The sequence below is a fragment of the Culex pipiens genome, chromosome 2 (genome assembly GCF_016801865.2).
Source record: "Culex pipiens pallens isolate TS chromosome 2, TS_CPP_V2, whole genome shotgun sequence".
Taxonomy (NCBI): Eukaryota; Metazoa; Arthropoda; class Insecta; order Diptera; family Culicidae; genus Culex; species Culex pipiens.
This window is the reverse complement of record NC_068938.1, coordinates 34,097,512-34,108,814: the sequence shown is the minus strand read 5'-3', so window position 1 is coordinate 34,108,814 and position 11,303 is coordinate 34,097,512.

Here is an 11,303-nt window from a genome sequence, read left to right as displayed (position 1 = left end):
CGCCTTTTTGTGCCGGTTATCCCAAACCTCATCATTCGCTTTTTGTTTCAACTGTGTGGAAAATTCCACGCAACAGTGCTTTGTTGCGTCGCAGACCTCTTCCCCAGTACCAAGCATGCAACATTTTCGTAACGCGCGACATTTTTCGGTTTTCTGGATTGACACCTCACCAGAATAGAGCCCTTAGGACAAAGTTCTTTGTCAAAAGTTCAAAAATTTAATTTTTTTTGTTCAAAATTATATTATAAAAACAGTTATAACAGTTGATGACAATTTAATCACCTAATATAATTATTTTTTAAAAATATTCAAACTTGATTGGTCATTGCATTTTTTTATTAATTGCCTCACGGTGGGTAAGAAGGGGATTATTATGCAACTTGCATGCACCTCGGAAATTCCTTCGGGAGGTTGTTGGGGGGTCTATTCTGAGTCAGAAAAATCGATTCCCAAAATATTCTGTCGGTGAAAACTGATTTTATCTCGATTTGAAGTTAAAAAAACTAATATATCACCTAAAACCTCAAAAATACGTCTAAAATCACAGTCTAACTTTGGACAAAGAAGTTAATTTTCACCAAGATATCAATTATTAGTTCCCAAAATATAATCCTGACATAGCACACCTTAAATCGGTCCATTACTTGAGTCCCAGCGTCATCAGGAGGTGTAAAATAGTGTTATTTCTAAAAAATTATTTTCAATTTGCTCTGGTAAATCAACTGTCATGTCTGAATTCAAAAACTAATGTTGTAGCATTGTTGCAAACAAAATGAAGAACAATTTTGCAGAATAAAGTATGACATTTTATCCATTTTCAGTAAAGTTATGTCTATTTTAGTGGGAAAATTGTTGCCAATTTTCAAAATTCTTCGATATTTAACTCATTCCTGTTATAAACAGCTACTTCGATCATACTCAGTAGGATGTAACCAAATTTACTGTTTGGCGTGCATTCAGAGGCTGGTTCCGGTGGGCGTACTGAGCTCAAATCCCAAATATGAGCTTGATTGAACTTAATAGGAGCTGTCACTTTGCATTTGAATTTTAAATAGGATTCAACTCGCAAAAAACATGTTTTTCAAAAATGTAGATTTTTTAGGCACTTTGGCCACTGAAGCGTTTATTTTCAACATCATCGGCATGTAGGCCAGATCTTTGCGCATGTTTTGATATATATAACATTGAATTGACGCACTCTGGAGCTCAGGCCTTCAAAGTTTTGAAATTTTTTGAAAAAACGGATCAGCAGAAAAGATAGGCGACCATTACATTTTGCTCAAAACTTCAATTTTATATATACCAAAACATGCGCAAAGATCTGGCCTACATGCCGATGATGTTGAAAATAAACGCTTCAGTGGCCAAAGTGCCTAAAAAATCTACATTTTTGAAAAACATGTTTTTTGCGAGTTGAATCCTATTTAAAATTCAAATGCAAAGTGACAGCTCCTATTAAGTTCAATCAAGCTCATATTTGGGATTTGAGCTTAGTACGCCCACCGGAACCAGCCTCTGAATGCACGCCAAACAGTAAATTTGGTTACATCCTACTGAGTATGATCGAAGTAGCTGTTTATAACAGGAACGAGTTAAATATCGAAGAATTTTGAAAATTGGCAACAATTTTCCCACTAAAATAGACATAACTTTACTGAAAATGGATAAAATGTCATACTTTATTCTGCAAAATTGTTCTTCATTTTGTTTGCAACAATGCTACAACATTAGTTTTTGAATTCAGACATGACAGTTGATTTACCAGAGCAAATTGAAAATATTTTTTTAGAAATAACACTATTTTACACCTCCTGATGACGCTGGGACTCAAGTAATGGACCGATTTAAGGTGTGCTATGTCAGGATTATATTTTGGGAACTAAGAATTGATATCTTGGTGAAAATTAACTTCTTTGTCCAAAGTTAGACTGAGATTTAGACGTATTTTTGAGATTTTAGGTGATATATTAGTTTTTTTAACTTCAAATCGAGATAAAATCAGTTTTCACCGACAGAATATTTTGGGAATCGATTTTTCTGACTCAGAATAGACCCCCCAACAACCTCCCGAAGGAATTTCCGAGGTGCATGCAAGTTGCATAATAAGCCCCTTCTTACCCACCGTGGCCTCAACACAACAATTAAAAAAAACGAAAATGCATGATAGCTGTTGATTTTCAATCATAAAATTAAATGATACTTAGTTTCACCTTTCGCTTTGCTGTGCACCTTAATTTCAATACTTTACAACAAAAATAAAGCGCGCCAGAAAAAATAACTTGTTGGAAAATAATAGAAAATAGTTATCGATTCAAAATTCTACAAATTAATTCAAAATGTTGAAGTTTATGAAAAAATATTGTAGTTCCCTGATTTCCTGTTTCATCTTAGGACACTTTTTTAATTTCTGAAGATATTTGCAGCGTTATTTTTTTTTCAGTATGAGTTATTTGCTCATATTTTGAAGCTTGATTTAAAATAATATAGCAAAAAAGTTGTTATCATAAATGGGTAATTCTCGGCCAACTCACACAGCAGTTGCCCCGACCCCTCTTCGATTTGCGTGAAACTTCGTTCTATGCGGTAACTTTTGTCCCTGATCACGAATCCGAGGTCCGTTTTTTGATATCTTGTGACGGAGGGGCGGTACGACCCCTTCCATTTTTGAACATGCGAAAAAAGAGGTGTTTTTCAATAATTTGCAGCCTGAAACGGTGATGAGATAGAGATTTGGTGTCAAGGGGACTTTTATGTAAAATTAGATGCCCGATTTGATGGCGTACTCAGAATTCCGAAAAAACGTATTTTTCATCGAAAAAAAACACTAAAAAAGTTTTAAAAATTCTCCCATTTTCCGTAACTCGACTGTAAAAAATTTTGGAACATGTCATTTTATGGGAAATTTAATGTTCTTTTCGAATCTACATTGACCCAGAAGGGTCATTTTTTCCTTTAGAACAAAATTTTTCATTTTAAAATTTCGTGTTTTTTCTAACTTTGCAGGGTTATTTTTTAGAGTGTAACAATGTTCTAAAAAGTTGTAGAGCAGACAATTACAAAAATTTTGATATATAGACATAAGGGGTTTGCTTATAAACATCACGAGTTATCGCGATTTTACGAAAAAAAGTTTTGAAAAAGTTGGTCGTCATCGATCATGGCCGTTCATGGTCAACCGCGACAGACACGGACGACGAAACAAAGAGAAACGCAAAAAGTAACTTTTTCAAAACTTTTTTTTCGTAAAATCGCGATAACTCGTGATGTTTATAAGCAAACCCCTTATGTCTATACATCAAAATTTTTGTTATTGTCTGCTCTACAACTTTGTAGAACATTGTTACACTCTAAAAAATAACCCTGCAAGGTTAGAAAAAACACGAAATTTTAAAATGAAAAATTTTGTTCTAAATGAAAAAATGACCCTTCTGGGTCAATGTGGATTCGAAAAGTACATTAAATTTCCCATAAAATGACAAGTTCCAAATTTTTTTACAGTAGAGTAACGGAAAATGGGAGAATTTTTAAAACTTTTTAAGTGTTTTTTTCGATGAAAAATACGTTTTTTCGGAATTCTGAGTACGCCATCAAATCGGGCGTCTAATTTTACATAAAAGTCCCTTTGACACCAAATTTCTATCTCATCACCGTTTCAGGCTGCGAATTATTGAAAAACACCTCTTTTTTCGCATGTTCAAAAATGGAAGGGGTCGTACCGCCCCTCCGTCACGAGATATCAAAAAACGGACCTCAGATTCGTGATCAGGGACAAAAGTTACCCCTTAAGACAAAGTTTCACGCAAATCGAAGAGGGGTCGGGGCAACTTTTCCCGATTTCGTGTGAGTTGGTAGAGAATTACCCAAATATTACATCATTGTTTTGCATGCTATTTTTTGCCTTCCTCACTGAGGTAAGGCTATAATCCTGCTCTAAAAATGAACTTTGTATAAAAACGTCGTAGACCCACCTTTATGTAAACATATCGACTCAGAATCGAAAACTGAACAAATGTCTGTGTGTATGTGTGTGTGTATGTGTGTGTGTATGTGTGTGTGTATGTGTGTGTGTATGTATGTATGTGACCAACAAACTAGCTCATGTTTCTCGGCACTGGCTGAACCGATTTGACCCGAATTTGTTGCATTCGACTTGGTTTAGGGTCCCATAGATCGAGTTTTATACAGATTGAAGTTTCGATAAGTAGTTCAAAAGTTATGTATAAAAATGTGTTTTCACATATATCCGGATCTCACTTAAATGTATGTAAACTATGTCCGGATCCACCATCCGACCCATCGTTGGTTAGGTTATTAAAAGACCTTTCCAACGAGTCCACAACATTGAAGATCTGGCAACCCTGTCTCGAGATATGTCCACTTAAGTGATATTGATGTACTTTTTGGAAGCCGGATCTCACTTAAATGTATGTAAACTATGTCCGGATCCACCATCCGACCCATTGTTGGTTAGGTTATCAAAAGACCTTTCCAACGAGTCCACAACATTGAAGATCTGGCAACCTTGTCTCGAGATATGTCCACTTAAGTGATATTGATGTACTTTTTGGAAGCCGGATCTCACTTAAATGTATGTAAACTATGTCCGGATCCACCATCCGACCCATCGTTGGTTAGGTTATCAAAAGACCTTTCTATCGAGTCCAAAACATAGAAGATCTGGCAACCCTGTCTCGAGATATGGCCACTTAAGTGATATTGATGTACTTTTTGGAAGCCGGATCTCACTCAAATGTATGTAAACTATGTCCGGATCCACTATCCGACCCATCATTGGTTAGGTTATCAAAAGACCTTTCAAACGAGTCCAAAACATTGATGATCTGGCAACCCTGTCTCGAGATATGGCCACTTAAGTGATATTGATGTACTTTTTGGAAGCCGGATCTTACTTAAATGTATGTAAACTATGTCCGGATCCACTATCCGACCCATCATTGGTTAGGTTATCAAAAGACCTTTCCAACGAGTCCAAAACATTGATGATCTGGCAACCCTGTCTCGAGATATGGCCACTTAAGTACTTTTTGGAAGCCGGATCTCACTTAAGTTTATGTAAACTATGTCCGGATCCACCATCCGACCCATTGTTGGTTAGGTTATCAAAAGACCTTTCCATCGAGTCCAAAACATTGAAGATCTGGCAACCCTGTCTCGAGATATGGCCACTTAAGTGATATTGATGTTCTTTTTTAATCCAGATCTAAAAAATAGATTAAATTTGTGTACAGCCATTGATGGTAATGAGTGAGGAAGGCTCCAACCACATAGGTGGATTAAGTTAGTTTTTAATATCAATTTGATTCAAGTTTCTCAGAAAGGATAAACTTCATTTTAAAGTAAAGGCTGTTAGTTTTGTTTCTGTACATTTGTAGCCATCAATCCTAGTTCTTTCGCATATTTCACATATTTACGAAATGGACAATTTTGTTTTCTTGTGTCAATTTTTGATTTTGAAAAAAATATTATGAAAGCATTCGAAAATCTGAATTTTGAGGAAAATTCTCAAGAAATAGTCACGCTCTGAAAAAAAAAAATATCACTTTTTTATATAACCTTTTATCAAAAAAAACTCGTTTTTCACAATGTATATCTCCTTAGATTTTAATTATTTTTTGATTTTTTGCGATTTTAATATTGTAAAAATCGAATTTCGTGTGATAAAAGGTTATAACAAAAAGTGATATTTTTTTGTCAGAGCGTGACTATTTTTAGTGAATTTTTCTCGAGGTACAGATTTCAGAATGTTATCATAATATTTTTCGAAAACTTTAAAACTATAGGATGTGATTGACGTTTTGTTTTTTTGGTCAAGCTATTAATTTTTTGAATAATTGTGTTTTTTTTAATCGAAAAGGCACACAAAAATACATAAGTCATTTTTAGATACGAAATTTAATTTTTAATCGAAAAGAGTTTTTTGTAAAATGATGATAAGGTGAATCGTTTTTGAGCTATAGACAGTTTTAGGATAAAATTAAGAAATAAACTGTTTTATTCAATAGCTGACCATTGAAATGATCTGCAATACGTGAATTTTGTGAAAATTTATATTATATTTTAAACCGACTCTTGAATGTCATTTCCAAAACGAAGTGTATGCAAATCGTGGAAAAACTTAGATCAAGCGTTGATTTTTTATTAATTAAAAAAAATAATCAAACAAACCAAACCACATGCACACCACCTGCGTGGATTCTCTTTCGAGCAGATCCGTGCTGCGTATGATTAACTTCTGCAGCCGACGTCCTCTTAATTGGAACTAAAACGAAGCGCAGAATTCTGCTGCTCCTCGCAAAGGCAAAAGTTGCAGCCTCAGAATGATTGCCTTTCAGAATGAGTGCGCGTTCGTTTGTTCACTCAGCCTGTGCCTGCTTGCATCCTTTCTTCTGTATTGTTTCTTGTTGTTTCGTTCTTTTTCTTTCATTTCGCTATTTTTTCATCATCCCGGAGATCTTTATTGTGAGAGCAAATATACATAAGCAGCGTGATAAGCAGCACTTACATGTATTTCTACTTTCCGGAGGCTGTGTGGATCGTTGGGCGGAGGTTTGGAGTAGGTGAACCTTGTGATTTCCAACCTTCCCTTCCATTTCCACACCCCCGCCACCCAAAAAATGGCATAAAACCTTAATCAGGCAGCGTTCTTTTAAGAGACTTTTTTACGCTTTTTTACGCGCGCCTCTTCCCACTTCCTGTGACAGGTTCGTCGTAAAGATAGTAGCTGCGTTTAACGTAGTCACAGCGGCTTGATTTTTTCGCGCGCGCCCGCCCCTTTGGAAATTATTATTATTCGTTGGTTTAATGCGTTTCTTTTTTGTCTTTTCCGTGCGAATTTGGCGCTCTGTTTCTATTGTGGGCACCACCCCCATCATCCTTGGCATACGGTTCCCGCGCGCTGTCAAGGCAGATGATATTGCCAAAATGACTTAATGTGTACAGGAGGATGGAGTTGTGTGGCGCTTGCCATCATCAGCCAGTTGGAATGTACATTGAGCAAAAGGCCTGGTTTTTGGGCAGGGTTGTAGTTGAAAATTGTATCACTTCGAATTAAGGTTTAAATTGTCGAAAATAAATTAAAAATTTAGCAGTGATTACAACGACAACGCCTCCTATTTTTATTTTTTTATTCGGATGAGCCTGAAATAACTACCATTTTTTATAAATTCAGCTTCTGAATAAAAAAGTGAACAAGTAAAACATGCAGAAAATGGGTCAAAAAATATTAGCACTTATAAAAATTGGGCAATTTCAACGAAGATTATTTCATTTTCTAAGTCTATTTAAACAAAACTGAGCCAATCTCATGGGAAATTGGACGAGCTTTCCGGTAAAGATATTTTCGAGACTGAAAAATCAAGTCTGTCTTATAGAAATTGCCAAAAACCATAAAAACGCTATTTTTTCAACATTTTCATTTTTAAAGCCGCTGTAACTTCACAACGATTGGATTTATGACACCTTCAAATTTGACTTTTAAACTTAAAAAACAAAAAAAATCACATTAGAGTGGCGTGTTTTTTTCTTTCAGTGTATTTTTTTCGGAAAGCCCGTCAAATTTCCTATAAGTTTGACTTTGACCACTTCTTGATACGATGCAACGGATTCGAGATACAGCAATATTGAAATTACGAGATACAAAAAAAACATTAAAATACTTACGCCCTTATCAAATGTCATCATCGAGTGGAACTGGCTCCATATACACAAAAATGGCTTTCATAAGCTTAGGATAACGTGTCTATAAAGATTCATTGAAATCGGAGAGGGTCCGGTATAACCGATTCACTATTTGACATGGAATTGCTCTTTGTTAAAGTGATTTTTTTTTTCATTTTTACCCAAATTAATTCTATTCAGTGCAAAAATGTAAAACAATTTGAAGTAAATAAATGAAGGTGAACAGTTGATATTAAAACGAAAAGTACAATAATGATTTAGCCATACCACTGTAAATGTAATTATTATAAGAATGTTCAATAAAGATATATTTAATTTCAAAATAATAATATTTTGTATGCTACTTAAACTTAGGTACCAAACTAAATTAGATCAGAATTATTTCAAAAAAAACTGCTTTTTTAAGCAAATCCTTTTAGGCTATTGCAAATATTTTTTGAAGTTTTTGTCCCTCGACTCTTACCAAAATCGATGGAGGAGGGGCAAAAAAATAAAAAAAAAAGTTAAAAATTGAAATTGTAGGACACGGTTTCAACATTTGAATGAAAAAAGTTTTTTAAAATGCATTATTTCGGTTGCATTATTTCGGATTTTTCGGGGCTTTGAAAAATATTTGCAACGGCCTTATATAAAAACAAAAAACAACTTTTTTTAACTTTACAGTAACGATTTTTTATATAACTCCACTAAAACATAAACGCAATTTGTCATTAAAATTGAGTTTTTTATCCTTCAAATGTATCTCTGAGACATTGAATTTTGTATGAAGAAAAAGTCAAAATTTATTGAGAATAACATTTTTTTCAGTTTTTTGGCCTGTGATCGCTTATTAATTGCTTAGTTGTCCGATCCTTTCCAATTCCTGGATATAGGATCTTCATCATACCTGATTAGTTCTTCACGATTTCGCAAATAGACATCTCTTTATTTTGTCCCTACATTTCTTACGTCAAAAGAAGCATTAGTATTTCCATGCAAGCCTCCATAAAATTTTGTGGGTTTGTCATAAAAAAAGGTACGAAAATATATAAAAATTTGTATTAAGTGCTGTAATCTTTTTATCAATTTTGATTATTTCTGTATTAGATTTTAATTCTAATTATCCTTAAAAATATCGACAATTTGGTCAACACACTTCAAAAATATATTTTTAAAATCTGAATCAAGTCAGCAACCAAACATTTTTAATACCATTTTTTTAATAAAATTTTCCATCTTGGGGTCACTTTCACTTTCTTGTTGTAATTTTCGCAGTTTTTCGTTTTTGAATACATTAGGAAAAGCTACCCAGAAAAAATATTTTTGAAAAGTTGAGAAAATTACTCTGAGACTTTGATCGGATCGGACAATAAGTTCTGAGCTACAGCCTCAAAAAGGATAAGAATCGAAGAAAATTAGTTTTTTTCGTTGTCACCAAATAAGCCTGCCATTTTCAACGCGACGATATCTCAGAAATTATTGGTTCGATTTCCAATGTTAAATTTCTAGATCTATTCAATATAAAATATTTGAACAAAAATAAAATCAAGAATGATTTTTGAAAAGGTCATCAAATTGATAATATTCCTCTTTCATATTCAGACCAAATTATTTTTACAAAAGAGATCAGAAAATTTCGCGAATGTTTCATTTTTTAACATTGAAAATCGAATCAACAATTTTCGAGATATCGTCAGTCGAAAATGTCAGGCTTAAAATTCTTATCCAAATAAAAAATACAGGTTAAAAAATCGAAAAATAATTAAGGAAAATCCATAATAATACTCACCTGGAACAATTTCTCCAATGACGCATTTTTTTAGAGGATTTTTGTTCACAAGGTTGATAGCTACCGAAAATGATCATTTTTGAATACCGTCATCAGGGGTAACATTGGATCTGGGGGGTGAGAATGGGTCATACAAAAATGCTTAAATTTGTAAAACCCAATCTTACCCCTCCAGACCCAATGTCACCCCTGATGAAGGTATCCAAGGTGAAGGTAATAAATGGATACTTGTGAGAATTTTTAATAAAAAATAAAAAAGCGAGATCAAAAATTTACTGTTGGCAAGTATTTCTAAAAAAAAAACGTGTCCTTGGTATTTTTTTTCCAAATTCATAGTAATTTTAAAATCACACTTTTTGGAAATTTTACAAATAATTGAGTTGTATAAGCTAAAGCTTTTGTATCACTAGACTCATTTGCCAAACAGAAAATAATCCATCGATTACCACCCTGACCGCCGTTGTACTAAGCTCATCTACTCCGACCGCGGCATCCTCTCATTTGAGGCTGGTGTGTTCCACAATGTCACTTCCAACCGCATCAAAGTGGAAACCCAGAAACAAGAAGAAGCTTCGAGTTGACAGCAAAAACAGCTACATACACACAAAAAATCCGACCCAGTCCAGCATAAGTTACCGCAGAACGACAAAGTCAACCAAACCACGACGGCTGGTGGGACCCTGAGCCTAATCTCTGCGACACATAGCAAGTGTTCATGGGCCGTGAACGTTCGACATCGCCCCCTTTTGGGGGGTTTCTTCCTCGAGGGGTAACTAGAATTTTCAATATTTCGAATTAAAGAAAAATATTTAATTTTTTGCAGTTTTTTGTGATTTTCTTAATAATTTCGAATATTTTGATTCATTTTTTGCTAACTAATCACAATGTGACAGACCCCTTTTCATGCCCGACGTTGATGTACAGCTTTTAGCTACAGCATAGATAATGAAGACTTTGTAATGAGCTTCTGATGAACCCTAATCCCCGGGTGTTATGTTCCGCTCCGTTCCGGCCCCGGTCGCTTCAATTTAGTGGGTATTTTCCGCATTAGAATAAAAGATGAACTGCGGAGAACAAAACGAAAAAAAAATCTCTGTCACACGAAAGGATGCTGACGGTGCTGAAGCAGAAGACTAAAGAAGAGCTCCAACGATCAGAGGGGGGAGGGGGCTAATGTTTTCGGAGATAAGCCCTCCGTGGCAAGGCCAGAACCAGGGATGCTCTCCGGTTGTTCCCGTTTCATCAACGGATCAAAGGGCGCGGGCGTCACGGGCCAAGAGGAGTGAGTGATGGATTTTTAGCTGAGAGCACGGTATCTTTTCCCGGGGTTGTGCTTCTAATCTTTTGCAGAATCAGCGGAACCGTCGGAACTGGGAAACTGGATCATCAGTACGCGGCAGAATAAATGGGGGCTTCAAATGAGGTAGACTGCTGGAGGGAGGAAGATTTGGTGAACTTGAGAGTAAAATTTAGCAGAAAATTGGTTTTTGTTACAGGAAAAAAAAACTAATAACATTGAGTCCATTAGTTCTTTAAATTTAGCACCATTAATGTATTCTTGAAAATCAGAAAACATTGAAAAACATATTATTTTTTCTCTATCGTTCTATCTTGACACTCGCTCAGAGAAAATTGTGCAGACGTGTGGCAAAAAAGGCGAAAGCACTGAGCATTTCTTTCATGTGCCAGGGTACATAACTTTCTGATTTTTGAAAATTATGACATTCCAAAAGATTTAAAAAATCTAGTCAAATTGAATAACAAAGGAAAAAAAATATAATTAAAGAAAAAATGACTAGTAACTATTAAATAAAATCAATTTTGACGAAACAAAAAG